The 23,196-nt window shown below is 40.3% G+C and overlaps 1 long non-coding RNA gene across 1 annotated transcript; it reads left to right on the forward strand.

The window, feature by feature from the left end:
• Window positions 1-666: 666 nt before the first annotated feature.
• LOC141941784 (uncharacterized) lies at window positions 667-22,616 on the forward strand. The gene is made up of 4 exons (XR_012628420.1): window positions 667-771; window positions 1,278-1,357; window positions 15,364-15,485; window positions 22,484-22,616. It is a non-coding gene; the product is annotated as an uncharacterized LOC141941784 (long non-coding RNA).
• The last annotated feature ends 580 nt before the right edge of the window (window positions 22,617-23,196 follow it).

Consider the following 23,196-nt stretch of genomic DNA (forward strand, 5'->3'; position numbering starts at 1 on the left):
GCAATACCAGCTGAAAGACCAGGTGCTTCCCCCGGCCACCAAACTGTCCTACACCAGAGCGGCTCGCTCCCCCTCCGTTGGGGGCTCAGCCGCAGGGGTGAAGGCTGGAGGCCTCATGGCAGGCAGGCCCGGCCAAGGGCTCCTTCTAACCTCTTCATCATGGGCCTCAGACCGCCCTGCGGCCATGTGCCCCCCCCAAGCAGGGCTTGGCCGGCAGCCTCTCGCAAGCAGCAACCAAAGAGGGAAACGTTGTGCCAGTCATCCTCTGGGATTGTCCTCTGTTATTTTTTTACCACCAAGCGATCACTTACAGCCAGGCACTGAGGTGGCACTAGCCACCCAAGCCACACACACGGGCAGGCAGAAAAGGGACAGACTAACAGCCGTGCTGGAAGCCACCTGCCACAGGGAGCTGACAGTAACAAATAAACTGCCAGCTGACAGGGGGAACAGTAAGGGCTTCTTTAAATGGGAAACTAAGGAAATCTCAGCAACTACCTGCACCTGCAAGCAGGCAGCGATGGGGAAACGCCCGTCCCGGCCCAGAGCAACGAGGGAGGTGCTCCCGCCACCCAGGAGTGGTTTTCCGTCACCTCGGTTCAGGGCGATTCCTTCCCTCTCCCGGGCATGAGCAAGGAGCCGGTGTCACGGGACTTCCGCCCTAGACCAAGATGTCCGCTGGCTGCCGCTTCCCTCCTTTGTGTGGGGCGGGAAGGAAGGAGCTGTCGGCCCTCTGCTCTGCCCGGCGTCGGCGGCGCGGGAGGCCGCCAGGTCGCGGGGCGGCGGGGCGGCCGCGGCATCGGAGCGGGCTGTGGTGGCGGGGTGGCCGAGCCCCGGCTCCTCAGCGGGCTGTGGGCGCTGCTGGGGGATCCGCACGGCAGCGGGTTCAGCGCCTGGGGCGCAGGGAGTGCCGCGGCGGGGCGTGCGGGGTGGCTGGGCTCGGCCCGGGGTGCACCTCTTCCCCCCACCCCCGTGAGGCGAGGGGGGCTCGGCCGAGGCGGCCGGCCCGGCTGTGCCTCCCCTGCTGCCTCCTGGGTGAGGGAGAGCCGGGGCTTCGGCCTCTCTGCCCTGTCCCAAGTTAAGCTGCTGTTTCTGCCAACTTGTGGGGGTTTAATAACTCTTAGCGGTGCGGGAGGCTCTCAGCCAGGTGAGAGCTTGAGGCGCTGTCACGTAGCGGCTGTGCTCGGCTGGACTGTGGGGCAGCGTGCTGGGGCCTCGAAGCTGGTTCTCCAGTACCTTGGTGTCGGTAACAAACTCTTCCTCTGCCTTGTGTCTAGGTGGCTTTGGCTGCCACGAGAGTGGTCCCAGGCGACGCCTGGCTGAGTTGGTACAGTTGGCGGAATTTCATGTGGTTTGGGTATGTGTGTAGGTGGGTCTGGTGTTAATCCTTGCCAGCCTGCTGTGAGCGTGGGCTGTAGTTTAAAACTAGGATGTATCTTCCTAAATGAAGAAAGAGCCCCTTTTGAAAGGAAGGCCATGCAGGGATACTACAGTATTTAATAATACCTGTCGTCAGGTAATGTTATGGATTCTGTATGTCCCTGTTTCTCAGAATAAATTAACACTTTTAAGGCGTCACAGTAGTTAAAAGTGTCCCTAGCAATGGCCTAGTGATTCAGACTGAGGCTCACAAAAACAGCTTGGGAAAGATGTATGCTGTCTTTTCTTATCGATTTTATTCTGTTCTTGAAAAAGCATTAAAAAAAAGAAACTACTTAATATGGAAACAAGACAGTCTTTTTGAGGCTGCTGCTTACCTTTAGGTGAAATGTCAGTTTAAGTAATAATGCCACATCGATGATTCTTTTTTTAAAAAATAAAATATTGGTTTTCTAATGCCTTAAATAGCAAAGGGCTCTCTGTGTGATTTTTTTAATTTTTTTTATATGAAAAGATGGAAGTGAGGCGGTGGGGGGGGAATTGATTGGTTCAGCTGTGTCTTGACAAATCAACTATAATCCAGACATCTGGGTTGAAGTACTAGGGATGAAATGCAGGAATTGGACTCTTTTTTTAATATAGATCTTTGTGTCCTTCTCAATCTGTTATTTTTTTTTTCAGGCCTTCCTTAGGGTCAGTAGTATTAAAGGTTTCTGTGTCTGATCAGTTCTGCTGGCAGTCATGGCCAACAGCTGATCTGTAAAGGTCAACCCCTTTATGAAGTCTGTGCGAGGTGTGTGTTTGTAGTCACTCCTGTGACACCTGGAAAAGGATAGGGTCCTCCAAATCTTATAAAATTTAGTGCCCTCATGGAAAAGAAAGTCACAGGTTACTTGTACCACCTAAGGAAGGAACTCAGCAGCTCAACTGTTGCAAGAGGCAGTAGTCAGTTGGGTGTGTTGCAGATAGTGACACACTTCACTCGCAAAAGAGAAGCAACAATATACTTTATTGATATTAAACAGTGAGTTAACAAAGCACAATGGTAAATGCGACCGGTTTAGCAAGATTCGATGGCAAGGTACACTTGATTAGTTACTGCACAGAATACAGGGTCAGCCAAACCTCTCAGGGACACCCTCCCGTTGAGTCATGGGGTTCAGAAAGGACCCCCTTACTTTCTAAAATCCTTCTCAGAGAGGAGTCTAGGTGAGGCTGGATCCAATCCTAGTCCCTGTTTTGGTCAGCGGTTTATGTCTAAAGGATTATATATGCAGAAATCAATCTATATTGCTTAGCTAAGATTTCAAAGTTCAGCATGCTCTTCATCACTGACTGAGTATCTGACATGATAAGGACTCTCTCGGCCTCAAGGAGTAACCTTGAGAGGTGTCCCTACACAAGGGGAGATTCTGGCATGCAGCCTGCTGCCCTGCAGGATTGCTCCACAGGCCTTGGGCTGTCTGCTATTTATAAAGTAAGAGGATTAATTTCTAGTCACTACTTGCATACCAGTAAGATGTCTGGCTCACTGTTCCAGACAGCCGTTGGCTACCGTGTTGCCATCTGTCCCCCAAAGTCCAGAGTAGGCTGGATGGAGCCATCCAACCTCCGCTGGTGGTTATGGCTTCAGTGGGGTCAGGGGGGCATGCTGCCACAGGGTGGTCATCTGGAGCATGCTGGTCAGACCTTCAAGTCAGGTGCAGCCCATCTTGCCTGTAACCCAGGTGGATAGATAAGGGAAAGTAGGGGCTTGGGGAGTAATTGTGGCAATGTAAAGGGGACAGAGGAAGAGTAGGAACCTGCAGAGGAGCTCCTTGTAAGAAGCCTCATCAAGAAAAGCTATGGGTACTGTTTGAGCTGTTACATGTGTGGGTTGTCTCACTTGAGATACAATGAAGAGGCTTCATATGCGGATGAGGCTCAGTTGGTTTTGCAGCATGTGTGACTTGAAAGGTGTGACAGAATGGAGAGCCCCAGCTGAGTGCCCTCTTGGGAAGGACTGTAGCTGTCAGGAGAAGATGTGGGAGTTTTTACTTACATGAAGTTCGTGACTTACAGGTTTGCATTATGTTTAGGTTGTTGAGTGATAAACTGACAGTCATGGCTGAAAACCACTTTTTAATCCATGCTTGACTGGAATTTGACAACTGTTTCATTAAATAATCTCACTGTGATTTATCACTGTTTTGTTAATTGAATGCATTGCATTGGGCTTGTGCATTTATTATTTTAGAATAGTATTGAATCTATGGCTCACTGAGCAAGACTTCACACAGAGGATTTAACTGCTCACGTGCCAAGAAACTTCATAACTGCTCATGAGTTTTTTATGGTGCTTTAGATGTCAGGGTTTGAGACTTTTCATTGTTCTCTGTATATTAAAAAAAAGATACCTGTCAAGTGTGAGAGATTTCTGTTTGGATGTCTTTTGAGACAGAGTGAGGAGTGTATCTATATACATGGCTAGATTGTGTGGGATTTATTTGATTCGGTAACTTTCAGAATTGTCACTGAACTCAAAAGTCAGACTGGCTGTTTCTGTTAGGATGATAGTTAAAAAACAAGGGCCGATCTTCTTTGTCTTTACAGACTTGTGTGTTGGAGGGGAAGAGTCAAAAGTATTTAGACTTTTTTTTTTTTAAGAGGCTAGTTAGTTGTGAACTGCCAATGAAGGTTTCTCTGACCAACAGGTATTTCATGGAATGCTGCCATTGAGAAACCACACCATGTGATGGCAGAAGTATTGTGTAGGTTTAAATAATATCAACAGTTTTCCATTAAAATAAGTGAAATAAGGAATTTCAATTCTAAAAGATTTGTGCAAAATAATTTGTCATTCATTACTAAAATGCTAGAGTTTTGAAATCCTGAGTCAGTAAAAGCTTTTCAACTTTTAAAATGTTCATTTTGTAGCTTATTCTGTAAATGAAATGTATTTGGGCCCCTCAGTGCATCTTTTAAATAAGATGTCTGTTACAAGTTAGTGGTGTGATGTTGTGGTAGTTTCAGTGCAGCATGTAAATATGCAACTAATTTGACAAGTATAGAACATTATGATCCATAACAGATCCACTGGATAAATGTGAATCTTCTCTTTAAAAAGAGATGGAGAAGTTGCCTAGAATGTCCTTTTTGTATTGACATCTCTCTGAATCTTCATTCCATCACTCCTTTCTCTTTCATGTGTGTATTTTTTTCTTTATTTGTAGTTTTGGGGTTGTGGTATGTGGTGTTTTGGGTTTTTTTTAGAACGGTGTCTCCCAAATGGGCTTCAGGGACCAGAGGGAACTTTTCTATTATTTCCCTATTTGTGATGACAGGATCAGTTAACACTTCATCTCTTAGCCTCTGAAGAACCTGCTTGGCTCCTCTTAGTGACAGAACCGGCCCTTGAGAGCACTCTGATCTGCAGCCAGTTGCTGTCGGTGAGCTGAGAAGCAGGCAGGTGAGTTGCAAGTGAAGTGACTTGATGTATTATTTCTTGACCCCGCACTGCCTTCAGGGGTCTGCCAGCAGGCAAGTGGGTCAGGGAGCTGAGCCAGGTCAGTTATCACTCTTTGGTTGGGATATCTTTTTTGAGTTAAATATTCTTCTGTGAGCATATGCTTAAAAAGAGAAAACAATTAAAAAAGGTAGTGGTGGTAGTAAGTATTTCTGTGAAGGTTTAAAATGATCAAACTGGATTACAAAATCAAGATTATTTGTACTGAAGTTCCTACAAAAGCCTTAACTGATATGTTTACTGACTTGGTTTGTTCTTGAAGTACATTCATCATGACTCTTGGTTATGTTACTGATTAAGTTTAAAAAACAGATCTTCAGTTTTATGAACTCCCTCCACTTTCTGTACATAATAGTTCCTAGAACAGCCTAAGACTCATAGGATGCCGTAGTACTTATTGCCCAACTCCCTTGCATGGAAAGGATCATAGCCAAAGCACTTGCTGCTTCTTTCTACACCACCGTTCTCAATTGGAGTGCTAAATCAAAGTCGAAGTAATCATCTAGAATTGGAGCGTGATGTCAGGAAGACTGAAAGCACAGCCTAGTAATTTAACCTTCACATTGAAAAGGCAAGAATTAGTTTTCTCTTGTCTTTTGTGAAATGATGACCTGCCCCAAGAGAAATTTTTCGTGGGAAAGGGATGCCTGTAATAGCTATGTAGCTGTAAGCCAAGGCATAGGAATGAAAAATTGAATGCAATTGCATGGAAAGACTGTTGGATTGAATGGTGATTGATACTTTTTTTTTTTAAGAAAGTAAAATGTACAAGCCTAAACCTGTTCTTATGAGCCAGGAGGCTGAAAACATAGTCTGTTTATTAAAAACAGATCTCAGATAAAGGCCCAAGTTGTTGGATTAGCGGTGTGCCATTCTGGGCATTTGTAGTACTATCTTAGCAATTCCACTGGCAGGAAGAGCAACATGTTATTTGGAAAGCTGTGCTAAGCTTTCTGACAAGTGCAGATTAAGAATGAAAATACCTAATTATCTCAATTTTGTAAATTGCTTAGCATTATTTAAAATTTTATATTGCTTTGGTATTTCACATAATTTCTTTATGAAGAGTTACTAAAAATCTGTTCTCTCTACCCTTTTTTCCATATATGTTAGCCTTCACCTGCTTACTTCTTCAGCTTCTCTCTGTTCCTCTGAGTTGGTTGTTTGGGTTTTTTTCCTGTCTGAAGATTAAGCTCGTGCATGCTGAAATCTGGGATTCTGGAATTGTGAGTCTGTGCCTATAGCCCTAAAAATACATTGGGTTGTTTTAGTTGTGTTTCTATCAGACTTGCTGTAGTTGTATTATATCTGCTTGATTGTCTTGGCCAATGTAGCATCTAGAGCACAGTCACAGAGGATGATCAGAAGCAAAGGCAGGATTAATCTTTTTAGCTTCAAAGCCCAGTTCTTAAAGCATACATACCCTTGGTTTAAAAAGTACTTGCTTTGGTCTTAAGGCTTGAGTTGTGAACCTGTCAGATGATTGTTCCTCTCATTTTTCTGCAGAAAAATGTAGTGTTTCCTAACTTACAGTACACCATGTCTACTGTCTAATTTATTAATGCATTATAGGTCACTTTGCATCTGATGAGATCTGTTTTATCAATTCTCTGAGTTTATTTTTATCTTGGTTTTTATCCTGATCTTTCCCTTTTAAAAGATTGTAACTTCATCATTTTACGATCATTCATCAGTTTCCTTCCACTTTAGTTTTCTTAGCTCATTTCTCTTTGTTGGTTCAAGTGAAATTTAGAAGCATCTCATAAATATGTAAGCAGCAAGTCAACCCAGCAAAACTGTTTTACTAGCTTTTTTTATAGATACATTCCAACAACCTGCTGTCATTCTTCCTACTTTATTTTTGCACAAATTGTCTGAGTAATCAGTCTGTCATATCCTAGTGAAAAAAATCTGTTCCAAATATTGTGACAAGTTTCATAAATATTTTTAGTTATCCCAAGACAGCAACCAAGTTTTAGTCTTTGGATGTGTTTTTTTTCACTCAGCTACTTCTGTCCTTAGTTTTTACATTCATCCTAGCTTAACAGGAAAAAATGTTTTATCTGTTATGCGTGGTAATTCAGTGGCAGCCATCAGAAACAGCTATAAAAAGTTGAAGATAAAGTGAAAAAAGTTTTGTACTTGCTGAAAAATAAGATTTTGGAGGCAGAAAAAGAATGTGTGTGTATGTTTACCTAATACAAGCTCTTCTGATTTTGGCAGAGTACAATTGTCATATATTCCTCTTTCAATTCCTTTGTTAACTTTCTCCTCTTAATGTTTTCGGCCCCCAAATAATATTCTGTAAGTTTTCTTAGCTTGAACTGCTGTCCTTTTCAGTTCCAGTTGTAAGTTTGGGGTTTTTGGCTCAGGGAAGGGTGTGTAGGGGAGTTGCTCTCTTATAATAATTGAGTTGGTTAATCTTATGCTGAAGAACTCTGATGTATTAGAGACTTTTTGTTTATAGTAGTTGCTCAGTGGGTATCAAGAAGCATAGTATAGTTTACTTGAACCAAGCATCTGGGCATTATCTACTTACGGAAGCTGAGAATATAGCCCAAAAGTATTTTGGGGCATGGTTTTGTGGGTCGGGGGTAGGTAGGAGGTGTTTGGGTTTTTTTCACTCTGGAGCTTTGTCCAAACTTGGAAACTTCAATTATCATTTAAACTTTAAAGAGTACTTAAGAGGACCTTCAAATTCCTGCCTCTGTCTCCCCACCTTCCAGTCCCATTTTGGGGAAAAACCTTCAGTCTGTTTTTTTCACATAAGGTTGTAAGAACTTTGGCTACATCCATGTCTAGTTTTGGCAGCTGAACATACTGTTGTCCTTGCTAAGGCAAGTCTTAACTGTTTTATTTTGACTTTTCATCTGGACCCAAAGGGATGCCACTTAACTCAAACTTTGTGTTTGTTTTTAATTTTAAATGACTTTCATAAAGTTATGCCATATGAGTTGGGCTTTGCTAAGCAAGAACAGTATGGTCCTGGCAAGCACCAACATCCCTTTTTCAAAAAAGGACAGGAAAAGTTGCTGTGAAAGATAAAAAGGAAAGTAACTAACTTCAATTTATGTTTCTAGGTAATAATATCCTGAGTTTGTTCATCGGTTTTAAATATTATAATTCTACTTAGTCGTAGGATATCTTGCAGATAGAGATGAGTTCTAGTCTTGGACTCTTGATTAGTCATATTCACCTTGTAAGGTATGAGAGGCTTTTATCAAACGCTGTTGGAGAGTGTTGGTTACTATTGCTACTATTAAGTTATTCTGGTTGCAGACAGAGTACAGCTCTTGTAGGCATCAGTATTTGCACTACGAGAAAACTTTTCACAGTGAGAAACCTAATACATTATCTTCAGTTAAAAATGTCAAAAGACTCAAAGGCAGAAACTGTACTGTCTCAGAAGGCACAATTCTGTATGATCCTGAAATGCTGGCAATTCATGCAAATCTAACATCTGTGTCTAAAGAGCTGGATATCCCATTTCAATTAATGTGAATGTCAGAAGCATGCAGGCTTGCTTGTTCTGGTTTTTCAACCTCATTTTCCTTCTTCTGTTCTGTCACCTGACACTAAGGGGACAGAGGTTCTTCTAAGGATCCTGGGTGGATGATGATGGCACTAAGCTATAGTAACAATCAAAACTTTATTTTCTTAACAGGATATTATGGTTAGTATAACACAGAATTTATTATTAGAATGACACGGGATTTCTACAAGCAGGATCAATGTGGTACAGTTTCTAAGTAGTGTAATACAGCATTTATGATACAACTTAACAATTTCTAATCACCTGGACCCTCTGCAGGTCGGGTCAAATCTTAATAGATGGTTTGCTGTATCAATGTGATAGTCATAATCTAGACTTGAAAATCATATAACAGAATGCAAGTCCCTTCCTCAGTCCTGGGAGGAAGCAGGCAACAGTGGAGGTGTTCCTGGTCACCGGGCCGTCCCCGGTCTCACTGTCCAGCAGCAGTTTGGGTCCAAGTGCCCCACTTAGGACTGTAACTGCTTGATGTTACAGACAGTGCTCTGTGTGCTGTTATGCTTCCCTCGGGGTCATCAACAGCACCTGGCTGGCCGTGTGCCTGGGACCTTCAAGGCTGGCAAGAAAGGGAGTAATCGGCCTGGCACCCAGGAACCTTGAAGCTGGGAGGGAGGGGAAAAAAATCTGTTTGGTTTGTCTACTTGGTTTGCAGGACCTTCAGGGCCTGATAATGAGGGAAAGGGAAAGCAGAGAACAGCTTCTTTCCTTATAAAATGGCGTTAGCTATGCTAACCACGTTACCAGGGGTTGGGAGCAGAGAGTACCAGTCATGTATACATGCTTCTTTCCTTTTCATGAACCTTGTGAGAATGTGAGGGAGACACTAAATAAAAGAACTTCTTAAGCAGTCATTTTGTCTCTTTCTTACTGCTTTTATTCAGCATTCGATTTCGGTTGTTTTAGGGACCTCTACCTTGTATAGAAATTGGTAAGCATGATCCAGAGGAGATTGACAAGGTGTTAGCAGTTGTTCATCAGGTTCAAAGAAAACAGGATGTAATGGATTCCACACCTTAATCATTAAAACAGTATGTTGAATCCTTCTAAAGCTGGTATGTATTGAGACTCTGAGTATGTGGGTTCTTTCTTGGTTTATGGATGGGAGGTTTGTTTTTTTCTTTTCTGTATCACCATCCTCAGTAGTCAAAATCCTTCTTTGTTTGGGTACTATTGGGAAACAGTCATTCCGGTTTTGTCTTAATTGTGGAAAACTAGTCCATGATGAAATTGTACATCTGTCAGTTGCTACAGGGGCCTGCTTAATGGGATTGGACTGATCTGATAATGAAACGCTGTACTCAACAGCCTGCTGTGTACTACAGTCCATAGGCTGGGCCACTGCATTATGTAAAGCACTGTCATTTCTTAACAATGTTGAACCACATTCTTAAATAATGTCTTTAGCATCTCAGTACTCGCCAAATTAGTAATAATTTTCTTTGTGTTCATGTATCTAGCAGGGCAGACAATTGAAGAAATAAGCTATCAGCTAAACTGAGGAACTCTAGTTTGAAAATTAGACCTCTTAATTCACCTTCTTCTAGAATGAGATAAATTACATTTTGGATGTGTGAGGTTTCCTGAATCTGGAGTCGCTAGCTTAGACATCATCTTTTTAGATGCCTGAAGATGGCTGAAATGTAGTATGCCTGGAGTGTCTTATTACTTGTTGCAGAGTTACTCAGTTATATCTGATGTGCAGTTGAATTATGAGAACGCATTGCTTAAGCAGAGGTTTAAATCCTGTATTGTAAAAGAAAGTTGGGAAACTTAAATTGCCTACCATGTTCTTGTGCAACTTGAGGCTTTTCTGAGAGAACTCCTGGTGGTGAAAGCCAAGGAGCCAGCTGAAGAATGGTACCTCACTGAGACCTTTTCAGGGCTTGTGAGTACTTTCTTGAAGATTTAAAGCTAATTCAGGAGGCTGTCAGTGTGAGTAGCTTGGACATACATAATCTCTGCTCTCCAGGTGAGCTACAGTCTCTTTTCATCTGTTCAGGATGGATTGTTGGCTAACTTTCTTTCCCATGTTGCTTCTTTTTTCTAAGAGAAACAGCTCCTGTAATACAGGAACTCCTTTTAATAAATACCACTGTGATAATTAAGTTATTCCCAGCTCCCAGGGATTGAATTTCCTCCTGCTGCCTTTTTCCATAGCATTGCATTACAGACAGAAAATAAGCAAGTAGGGTGCTGTCCCCTCAATCTGGGGAGTTCCCTGAATATACTATCTTCCTGCATATGAGCTTTTTGCTTGTTTGACACTGCTTTTTTGCTGGTCATGACATTTTGATGAAGTGCTGTAACAGTCTTGAGATATTATATATTACGATGGTACATGACTCTTGCTAAACCAGTATCCTGATTTTTTTACTATCACCTCTTTGCAGAGACTGCATGTGGTATAATAATATATATCAGATGAGGCTTGTGGAGGGAGGTAATTATCTTTTATTAGACTGGCTTATAACGGGACAGGGCATCATGCAAGCTTGTGGTCACACAGTGACCTTGGAGGACTTATGTGCCCAGATGCACATCAGGTCTTTTTTCCAGCTATATTAGTTAGTCTAATAAAAGGTATTACCTCTCCATTGAAACATTGCCTGACTTGCAGCCTTCGTGATCTAAGGATGCAACGACACGTCAACCATTACCGAGGCTGACCAAGATGCTCTTCTGTGTACTGTTTCCAGTTCCCCCCTCTCTCGTTTGCCATAGGCACTTTTCAGGTCTAGGGTTTTTATATTCAAGATGTGATGAAGTCCTCTTTTAATCAATGTCATCTTGTCTTTAAGTAAATTATGACACAGAATTTGTCTAAATTGAAATGGAAAATTTTACTTCGCAGGGCCTCTGGCATCTTTCAACATCACTTTAGAGCTTGTTTTTAATAAATGAGACCCAGGTGAATAACTCTGGGAACCTAAAGGTCATCCATGCTTCAGGTATAAGCATGTGTGATTTATCACCATGTCATGTTTGTTTGCTTTAAAACTTATTTGTGTTCATGAGCTACACAGTGCTTTATGGGATGACAGTTACTGTTGCCTTTCAGTGAAGGATACTAGAAACTTGGTTTTGATGCCTGCTTTATGCAGGATGTATTTCCTGCTTGAGATAACTAAATTCAAAAGCAGTTTAATAAGGTGTTAGGATATGTCACTAATGATCTATTCACTTGCCCTGTTTTATTTCCATAAATCTCCTCTGTTTACATGTAAATAGGCTTTACTTCATGATGAAGGAAGCATTTGGTGATTGTTTTGAGGAGTTTAGTGTTACTTACAAAATCCCAGTTTCCTATCACCTTTTTTCTATCAGCGTTGGGCTTTTTAAGATCTACAGAAATATTTCCCTTGAATTTTTAGGGGGAAAAAAACTCTTTGGAAGGAAGTTATTGATCTTAAGCAGAAGCAAATGAGGCATCAACAGCTCTGAGGCAATGAGTAACCATAGCTACTAAGTGATGCTAAAATAAAAAACTTTAGATAGTTTAAAATTGTGTGATTATGTCCAGCTTGCTTATGTATCTCTGACACTGAGGAATATACTAGTGTCCACCTGTAACTGCCAGCTGTGTGGACTTCTAAGACCTATTTTAAATAAGAATATCTAGTGGTGGTTTACATTACTACTCTTCAGAATTCCTTATACCTGGTTACTCTGAGGTATTTCAGATGGAATATTTAGTGTCTTTCCTCTTCTCATAAATGAGTGTGTGTGTATGTGTGTGGGTGTATATAAATAATATCAATATGACATATCTGTCTAGGCAGCTACAATGATCAAGATGGAGCCAGCAAGGCTCCTTTCCAATGGGTGTTTGACGTGATGGTTTTCATACTGTTAACAATCCCTGTAGTACATCTGTTCCATTAGCAATAAAAAGCCTTGTGTTGGCAACGTCTAATGGCTTACCAGTATGTAAGTTCGTGGGCTTTTTTTACTGTGATCCAATTAGTTACTGAGAAAACTGCTTCTTTTTTTTAAGAGCTGAAAACATAGCCATAGTGTCCCACCATGTATAAATTTTCATAAACTGTGTGCATTTACTTTTCTAGTAAAATGTACAAATGCTCCACAGGTCTTATAATGATTATCTGAAGAAGCCAAATTTCAGTGTGCTTTCAATGTTATTGAAATTACAATACTTCACTAACTAATAGGAGAATGGGGAAGTATTTGATATCCCTCCAGCTGTAGCTTTCTCCAAATACTATAGGTTTTTATTATGACTCTTGAAGATGACACATTAATTTTAGTCAGTTACCAGTAGATTATCCTTACCTTCACAGGGTATCAGTACTCTGACTCTTCACTTTGCAACCTCTTCAGGGTATTCTTTTGTTTTGGAAGCATCCTTAATCCTAGGAAAGAGGAATTTAATATAATTAATGCCATATCATGGTTCTGAGTTTTTTGTCTTATGATTACAAACAATAACTATGACATGTTGCTTGTCTTGATTGTGAATGAACGTCTAGAGTTAGGCTGATGTAGGAAAGATTATTTTTTATTAACTATTGAGTGGCAAGTGGTCTGTTCTCCAGTTCCCACCTCCACCCTGAATGTTGCATTACAGCCTTATAGTCAAACTCTAGGCCTGTCACAAAAGCAGTAAGTGAAACAGATGATAAAACTTAACTTTCTGCAAATGACTGACCCAGGTGGTGTTCTGCACGGATCTGTGTCATTAAAATGGTATCTCCTATAAGTTTCTCTTAGAATTGTAGTCTCTTTTTGTCAGATCCAGTCCAGGAAACACTTCCTCTCTTGATACTGAAGTCATCAAAATGTGAGAGTAGTGGTTTTTTTATTGCCTTTGCAAAATACACACATAGGATGATAAGTGGTTACTTAAAGAAAAGATCATTTGATTACAAATCATGGATGTGCTCCATAGCTATTTGAGTGATTTAAATTTTATACTTCTATATGAGTGATTGTAAATGAGCAAAACCTTTTTCAGAACTTCTTTTTTAACATGGTAGACTTTGTAGTACTTGAAGTCTATGTCTAAAGCTTTTTCAAGCCTCTTTCTGAATGGAACTCCTGGAAAATTTGTGATGGGTAAGAACAGACACATCCAGCACTTTCAGTATTAGCTTATTTAGGTTTGTTTTTACCAGCTGTGTTTTGCAGGTCCCTTAAAAGTAATTCATGATCCACAGACTTGAGACACTGGTTGGAAACAGCTGTTCTCAAACTCACATAAAATTTCTCATGTTTCTTTTTTTTTTTTTTCCTATGTTCTTAGACAGTAACTGTTCTACCACAGAGCTTAAGAACTTACAGCTCTTCTCTAGAGTACCTGGTGGTGTTCAGGACATACTTACTCTGACATGGCTGGAGCTACACTCAGTCTACACTTGAATTCATAGCTTATGGATAGATTGATTACAATGACCATAGTAGCTAATTAGTATAGAGTCAGTACTGCCCTGAGCTCTAACTCTTGCTAGTTCTTTAGGTTTTTGTGGTCTTAAAACAACTCTGATGCAGATGATAGAGTTTTTAGTGTGTTCTGATGTGTATTTTTCAGGGTCAAATATCTGATTGAATAAAGCATATTCTTCATGGCATTCTGAAATTATGCCTTATGTGACAGTAATTCTTACTACCTACATATGGTCATTCTAAATTGCTGTTCTTAAGAATATGTTTATTTTTAAGCATTCAAGTTAATATCATGCAGCATTGAAATGGCATTTGTTCAGTCTTGAGACAAAGAACCTCAAAGTGTGGAAAAATATTTTAGTAGTCACACTCTCCTGTTAGCCTGGTAATATGAATACATGGAAATTGAGGAGTTAGCTTTTTTATTAGACCCATTTGGAAAATATTAACTTCCTGAAAGATATGCTACATTAACTATTGCTATGCTACTTAATGCTTTATCTGAAATATTGAGAAAGAATGTTGTGTAACTTGAGTTTAAACTTTTACATACTAGTTGTATGGGGCTGTAATTCAGCAAGCAAGGATAGAATTTACTTAAATGAAAACATTTTTTTATATTCTTGGGACTGTTACCTGGGATCATTCAGTTCCCTATGGAATTTTAAAGTGCCGTATCTGTTTTCTGGATTAGTTTGAAAAGTCATGGTACAATTAAAGTATTGACTGAAATGGAGTTTGAAGCCTTCAGAGATGAGAGGGTTTTGAAGGACTGTATAAAAATAGGGTGCCTTGCTGAAAGAGTAGAAAAATAAGTTGGTGGCTTCACAGCTCTAGTCATCAGAGAACAACATTCCTTTCTATGACAGATAATATGCTGTTGCTGCTCAAGCTGTTCAGATAGTGAGGTTGATAGTTTGTCTACAAAGGTTCCCATAAAAACACTAAACAACTAAGAGGACAAAAATTATTAAATTAAATGTGGTGATTATGATCAAAATGTCATGGAAAATTTACTTCTCTTGAAAAGGAATTTTGATAAATTCAATGTATCAAATTTCTGAATTTGAGCGTACAGTGTTAGGAAGCCTATATTTGATCCTTGTTGATGTTGATTGTCAAATCCATGTTATCAGTGACTGAAGTTCAAAGTCCTCACGTACCATGTAACATCTACACTTGGAGAAAGCAAACTACTGGAGATCCATCCACTCTGTTGTCCCTTTAGCAATGCTGAAGCAAGGGCATCTTAGAGGTTACTCAGTACTGTCATTAGGTATCCTCATTTCTCTGTTTGTGCCCATACCAGTCTTCTCCTCACGTTCTGTGAATAACCTGAACTTAACTCAGATAATTCCTTGTGTAATAAATAGGACTATATAGTTTTGAATCTTTTTTTTTTTAATTTTGTTTTACACTGAATAAAGATTTGATTATTTCAGAGAAAATGGCAGCTTGGTATAGGGCAAAGTTGTGGGGGGTTTGCCTACAAGCAATCACTGAGTTGTTTTTTTTTTTCTTTCAGAGTCTGGAAAATCAGTGTGATGGGACAGAAAGTAGAAACAAAGCTGAAGCTGGAGTTGGCAGCCTCAGTCAATGAAGAGTTGGAGCAGACAAATCTCAGACACAGAAAATGATGGCTGAAGAGTAAGAGCACTGAACTTAATTTTAAAGGGAAAACAATACCAGAATTCTTAGATCTGTGTAAGCAAGGAAAATGATCTTGGAGTTGAACATTGTTGGCCTCTGTGTAACAATGAGGGGACAACTTTGCTGTAAGCAAGTCAAACTAATATCCTTCCTCCTTGTTTCCTGTTCGCCTTCGGCTGTGTCTGAAGTTGTTCTGATTCATGGCAATTCTTTCAGCATGTTCTAGCTTGTGGTCATAGCTGGTTTGTGTTAGCTGGTTTTGAACTAAAAAATGGTTAGAGTAGTAGGAGAAAAGGAGAGTATTATATGGAGCAGGAGTGTATGGTAGGAAGGGTTAGTAGGCATTCCATGTTTGAATGTAGGAAAAGAGGAATGAGATGGCTCGAAAAAGTGTGCCACCCTCCATCCCTGCTTGGCCTGCTCTACTCAGGAGTTAAGAAAAAGAAATGGAGCTTCTAAAAACTCCCTTCAGATACTAGGAGGCTGGGAGCTGTCCCTTATGTTGACAGGAACAAGAGTGAGAAAAGGGACCCTTTTTCTGTCTCTGTGGAGACCTCTTCCTTACAGGCCTGCTGATTTTCAGGGTATTACTCCTTTTCACTTGTCAGGTTATGAGTTGAAAAGTGAGTCTTAGGGCTTTTTATGTGTTTGGAAATGGAGTTAAAGCAGAAAAGGCAGTGGTAAGGGGAAAGTGTTCAGTGAATGTAAGCTATTGTGGTCCAACAGTTGCTCCAAATGAGTCAATGAGGTGCTGTTGAATGTGAATGGAGTTCTGCCATGTACAAAAGAAAGGCTTCAGAATGGCAGCTTGAGTTCAGTGTTGGTATGAGGTGGGAATGTTGCTTTTGTTTCAGCTCCCTTTCTGATGAGAGTGCAAATGCCAATTCTTAGTGCTACTCCTCCGTTGCATTAAGAACAAATGTCCTAGTAATGTTTTTAAAAGGGAATTTAAGTAGTATTCAGCATACGGGTATACCAGAATTAACATACATTGTGGACTCTGAAACTTCCACCTGAGATGCTAATGAAATATATCTTCTGGAACAAAACAAAAGACGTGTGAAATCATTGTTTGCTGCTTTAAATCAACTGTAGTTCTTTCAGACAGTTCAGTAATACTTGTGACCTGTCAGGTAAACTCTAACAAACTTGAACCGTGCATCCTTTGGTTTAAATGTGCCTTTCTAGAATATGCTTAACAGTGTTTTAATCCTTGACATACCTTTTTGCTGATGTTGGGTTACCTCACAGGCTCCACTGCAGAATGGTAATTTACTGAAGCCTTTTAATATGGATTAAGTCTATTGTATTTCCCTCCATCTTTTCTGATGGACTGGAATTAAAGAGCTGTTGAGCAAAGATGTCTTGTTTTGATTCCATGCTTTAACTACTTTGCTACAAAGCAAAAGATCAAGTAAGTCAATAGCAAGACCTCTGTTGTGTTTTGACACCAGGAGAACAGAACAAAAACTTAAGAAAATATAGTGATTGCCATCTGTATACTTCTGTAATTGGAGCTGGTTACCCTAAAAGTATGAGTGAGCGCTTCAACAAGGCTGAGATTGAGAAGCTTGCTGCCAGTCTTGAAGAGTTCAGAGCATAACTAACTGATTTCACATCTCTGCTGCGGGGGATGTGAAGCTACCACCATTTTGTAAACAAAGTGAAAATTAGATTAAGATTTGCATAAGGCTGTAGTGTCATTAAATCATTTTTCACCCAATTCCATGCTATAGTCAGTAGACCTTGTCTGTTGTGTGTCAGTTTGAAGTGTTTCTATTGCTTAAAAGATTTACCTCTCATAAGTCTCCTTAGGCTTCTCCTCAGTTGCAGGATCATTAACTAACACATTCTAAGAAATAATCCAGTCCTGATTGCTGTCTTCAGTTTAAAGTTATGAAAAAAATTGCTTGTTAGTTGACTATTCACTATGTATGCACACAGAGGCACCCATATTCTTGCACCCATGTGGCCTGCAGCTTCCAGAAATGCTGCAAATGAACATTACTTGAGTTGAAATTATGTGGGTTTGTGATAACAAATAATTTTGCTTACAAGAAAATGCTTTGCCTTAGTACAGACCTTCTCCCTTTGCTCATACAGCTTGAGAGAGAATATGCATCTGCACAGTAGTACTAATAGGTTAAAACAGAACTTACTCCATAGAAACATACTACAACTGAGGTGCAAGACAAGTCAGTTAAGAAAATATAGTCGTGGGCCACGTACAAACCAAAATTTGCTTCACCATTTGCATTTCAACTCCTGTCTGGCATGGTTAGTAACTTAAGGAGAACTCTTTAACTGGGTATATGTTATCCAAAGATTTGTGTAAAATGAAACAAACTAAATTGTGTTTATTTTATGCAGTTAAGCATGTGGCTGACTTTAAGTCACCTTTGGTTTTTTTTAGTAGGTCTGAACTTTTGCTATGGTTAGCTTTTATTGGAACACTTCTAAATAACTCTATTTGCTGTTGCACAGCATATGGTGTCTTAATGCTTTCTTTTTATTTTTAGTATGCCAGAACTATGTGTTCCTCCCTACAGCATGAGCTGGCTTTCCTTGTTCACATTCCTTGCGGTCCATCTGCCTATAAATGTTTTTAGAGTGCACTGAATGATGATGCTAAGATACTGATTTATTAAGTCATTAACACTAAAAATCAAACACAACATTTTGTGGTGCCTTTGGTCTGAACACATTCCACTACCACCCCAAAATCAAGTAGCCTCTGTTTTTTAACTAAAATCTTATTTAGAGGCTTTTAATCTAAAATCAGCATTTGTCACATTTGTTGAGAGCATCTTTGGGAGCAAATCTGAAATATTCTCCTCTAGGATGCCTAGCGTTTTGTGAGAGGAAGGATCGAAAGATTACTTAGATTACTTGTGATTAGGGCAGGCAGTGTAAAACAAGGTCTGTCAGACTTGGGGAGAATCTGAGTGTTTTTTCCAAGCCATTGTGAAATGAAGGAGCCTAAAAGAGGATACATGCCTGTTAAAAAATATAACTTGCTAGCTGAGTTGTGTCTGAGAGGTGATTTTTCACTGGATAATCCTCATCCGAAACAAAACTATTGGGATGTTGTGATACAAAACACTGTATATTTGCAAAGCAGCAGAGGTTGCTACCTCTTCTGCTTTACCTTGGTGGTTATTGATCTAAAAATACTAACAAACTTAGTAGCCTGTAGTTCACAAGTTGCATTTTTCACAGTGGGCTCCTCAGGGTTATTGAGCACATTTTAGAAGCAACACTGGCGTTGAACTGCTGTTAAGCAGGATTCCCAGATCTTGTGATCCCACAGTGGAAAAAGGGAAAACAGGTGGTAAGGCTAGATACTGTGGTTCTTTCCCTTTTTACCAGTGCTCTGACAGCTTTCCCTAGGACGCTTTCTCTTTAGAAAAGAGATAAAATAATAACTGGCCAAGCATACACAGAGCCTGTCAGCCTCTGACTCCTACTATCTGCAAATCCTTGGGTTTAAGAGTTGGTCCTTTACTCGCTTACGCAGCAACAAACAATTTTATTCTTTATTTTAAAAAAAATTAAATATTTTGTTGTCAGTATATGGCATGCTTCATTCAGTAACACTGTAGTTAAATTAGTGTTGTCTGTCAACGCCTATGTACAACTTTAAAAAAAAAATCCTGAGTAAACAGTTGATTCATAGCAGTATCTCTGTATTCTTTGCCAGTTCGAGATCAGTATCTAAAAAGTAGAGCAGCATACACCCACAGTCTTGTATGTAGTTATACTTTTGTATTTAATATCAGCATTTTCTAATACAGTTCACTTTTCCTCAGGGTAGAAAAGGTTTTGATGTGAGAATTCCGTGCTGTGTTTGAGTCTGTATAGACAGCTTTGTACTCGTAAATGGGCATATTGTTCTCATTAACAGCTGCTCAGGGATGAGCAGAAACCACCACTGGTGAAAACCTAGATAACATCAGGAAAGGAGAAATAGGCAGAATTGATGCTGCTTCACCTGGATCAGCAAGGCAGGTATTAAGTCAAAGCCCTTCAACACTCAAATCAGCATTGCATCCAGGTTTGGATCTTCTTTGGCAGAATGCTTGGGAAAGTGAGTCTTAAATACCTGTGAATAACATGCTACTTCTGGCATGTCAGTATCCAAAATCTGGTGAGTTAACTGAACTTTTTTGTAAAAGCATGTCTGTCTACCCCCTTTATATTAATTTCCTCTATGATGCAGCTTTTTCTTCAAAGCCTCGTGCTGGTGACTAAGTATAGCAGCGTCCAGCTTATGTGAGTTATCTCAAATGGGTATTTAAAGGGTTGGGCTCTGATTAAAATCCCACTGATCCTACACTTTAGGTAGTAGGGTGACTCAAAATGCCTTTGTCAGATGTCTTTAACCTCTCCAGCTGTCCTGTCAGTGAGGATGAGTCAGAAGCTGGAGTCCTACAACTAACGCTCACTAAATCTGGAAGGCTCAACTGTTAGCATAACTGATTTGGCAGCTTGGGGCAGGATGTGGACTGGCACATTACTGAGGTGACAGCAGCCTTTCCGGAGTGCTGCTGCATCTGTCAGAGAAGAGAGGAAAGTGTCTCGATCCTGATCCTTTGTTTTATTCTACACTGACAGGGAAAACATATTTTCCAGGAGAACTGAGCTGACTGTGGTCTTATAGTAGAAACAGTGTTCACAGGAACTTCTCAGGCTGGTTGTATGGTGAACATTTTCTTCACTCTCTATGCAGAAAGAGTAAGTCTGGTATTTGAGGGAATTGCAGCACATGCATGATACAGCAGGTGACTGGTCTGCAGCCCCCCTGAGCCTGAAAGTAGGTGGCTGGCCCAGTCAGAAAAGTCTCCGTTAAGACTTGGGCATCCCTACTGTTTAGTAGATATATACAGTGTACATGCAAACTGAATTCATGTGTTCAGTCCTTATGTATCCACACCTGTGTCAGCTGACACGAAGGGGACAGAGAGGTTCTTCTAGGGATCCTGGGTGGATGATGATGGCACTAAGCTATAGTTACAATCAAAACTTTATTTTCTTAACAGGATATTATGGTTAGTATAACACAGAACTTACTATTAGAATGACACGGGATTTCTACAAGCAGGATCAATGTGGTACAGTTTCTAAGTAGTGTAATACAGCATTTATGATACAACTTAACAATTTCTAATCACCTGGACCCTCTGCAGGTCGGGTCAAATCTTAATAGATGGTTTGCTGTATCAATGTAATAGTCATAATCTAGACTTGAAAATCATATAACAGAATGCAAGTCCCTTCCTCAGTCCTGGGAGGAAGCAGGCAACAGTGGAGGTGTTCCTGGTCACCGGGCCGTCCCCGGTCTCACTGTCCAGCAGCAGTTTGGGTCCAAGTGCCCCACTTAGGACTGTAACTGCTTGATGTTACAGACAGTGCTCTGTGTGCTGTTATGCTTCCCTCGGGGTCATCAACAGCACCTGGCTGGCCGTGTGCCTGGGACCTTCAAGGCTGGCAAGAAAGGGAGTAATCGGCCTGGCACCCAGGAACCTTGAAGCTGGGAGGGAGGGGAAAAAAATCTGTTTGGTTTGTCTACTTGGTTCGCAGGACCTTCAGGGCCTGATGATGAGGGAAAGGGAACAAATATGTTGTGACCCACTCGGTCACAGAGAACAGCTTCTTTCCTTATAAAATGGCGTTATTTATGCTAACCACGTTACCAGGGGTTGGGAGCAGGGGGTACCGGTCACACACCTGCTGCTGGTTTTGGTAGTGCCATCCTACGGATGTTAAGTAGAAACACCCCTCCTCACAGTGAGGATAAACAAAGAGTTCTCAGAAAGTCATCCTGTGCAAACTGTGGTTAGAGCCCGTATGTCAGATTTATGGCCTTCCCTGCCTTTGAGCCTTCAAACAGAGAGCTCTGCGCTTCATGGTCACCTGGCAACTGCGTACACAATACCAGAGAGAGTGTTTTTTCTCTTTTCAAGTTACATCATCTTGATTTAGCCATAGTTACAAACTATTGTCAGGTTATAGATTTTTTTTTTTCTTTATCCAGAGAAACTCCACAGATCTAACAGCAAGTGTTTGTAAATTCTGAATGAAATATCAATGGACTTGTAATTTTAGGTCTACAGGCATAGACAAACATTGTGTTTCTGTATTTTGTTGACGGTTACCCTGGCTACATGTTTGAGTACACTTGTGTTTTGGTTTTGCTTTTAGTATCGTGTTAAAACTCTTACACAAATAGTGCTTTCATTTGACTTCCACAATATCTCCTACATGCTTCAATAGAAATGCATACAGGAAAAAAGATTTAGTCCTAGTTTTATAATGGCATTTTAATTGTCCTCTTAAAAATACAGTTTTTACAGAGGTAATCTTAAAATTTTCAACTGTCTTAGAAGATTTTTTTTTTTTAAAGCCATCTGGATTTGGAGTGGTCTGGTGAATAGTTGTGAAAAGAAACTAGTCTGTATAATAAGGTTACTAAGCCTGAGATCTGCTTTAGGGTCAGAATAAAACTGCAATAAAAATGTTCAGGTTCACTAATGAGGAAAGAGTACCTTGACAAACCAAGATTTTGAAAAGTTAGGGAAACTGGCAAGCTAAAAGGGCAGAAAATCTTTTAAGTGTAAAGGCTTGCTAAGGAGACAGTTTATGGGATTGGATGAATCTCTTAAAAAGTAATCTTTCTTCCAGCCTCAGAACAGATGCAGCTACCCTGGGAATGGTAGAGGAGTCATGTAAGAAAGTGAGAGCAAGGCAGCACACCAGTGGTATTTTAAGATTTGGCAAGGGTATACTCTATAGAAAGTATCCCTGATGTTTTCCACAATTTCAGGTGTTTTCTGAAACTAGTGGAAGAGTTGCTGTGTGTTTGGATTTAATTCCTACGCTTGTTTTCACTGTTGGAAAAAACTTGAAGTGGTCTGAAAGTATGCTTTTTCCATGGCTGAAATTATGCATTGTGTTATCACACACAGCTTACACTCAGGTTTACTTTCTCTTTTCAGAATACATCCATCCAGTACAGATTGGGTACTCAGACATCAGAATAGAAGTTGCAAAAATCAAGAACATCTAGTAAAAAAAGTACTGTATTCTTCTGCCTGCTATTTATTTACATAAAGAGATTTCTTATAACCCAAGGCTATATTGTTTCTAATACTTTCTTGTTGACACAAATTTTGTTTTGGCACTTGTCTGCTTGGAAAATACCAAGCACTTGGAATATGGTTTTAACCTATGCTTCGTCCTATGATTTAAAGTATTTGAAAACAGAATTGTCTTGCTTTTATTGCATTTTACCCCTGTTCATAAATATTTCACCGGGAGGAGAGAATCTCAAGGTATAATATGCCTTAACTCAAGCTTCCTAGCTCTTCATTTCCACTCCTAGACCATTCTTGCAGCCGGGATGATGCAACTGCTTTTGCACCTGAATTACCTGAACTGGATTATAGAACTGATACCGGTTAAAAATTTATTCACCCTCAGGTGTTTAACGAATTATTTTTTATATAGTATTTTAAATCCAATTTGCCTTGATCTGATAGTTATTGCATCATGGTGCAGGGGGTGGCACAGCAGGGAGGGAGTAGAAAGGATCAAATAACATGGTATTGCAGGGGGAGGTAGGGAGGGGAGAATGTTGCCAAACTAGAGTCTTTTATGTTCTGAGGTTGCTTGCAGTGTTCTCTGGTTTTGAGGGTTTGAAGGAGCAGCA

Source organism: Strix uralensis, chromosome 3 (assembly GCF_047716275.1).
Source record: "Strix uralensis isolate ZFMK-TIS-50842 chromosome 3, bStrUra1, whole genome shotgun sequence".
In the NCBI taxonomy this organism is placed as follows: domain Eukaryota; kingdom Metazoa; phylum Chordata; class Aves; order Strigiformes; family Strigidae; genus Strix; species Strix uralensis.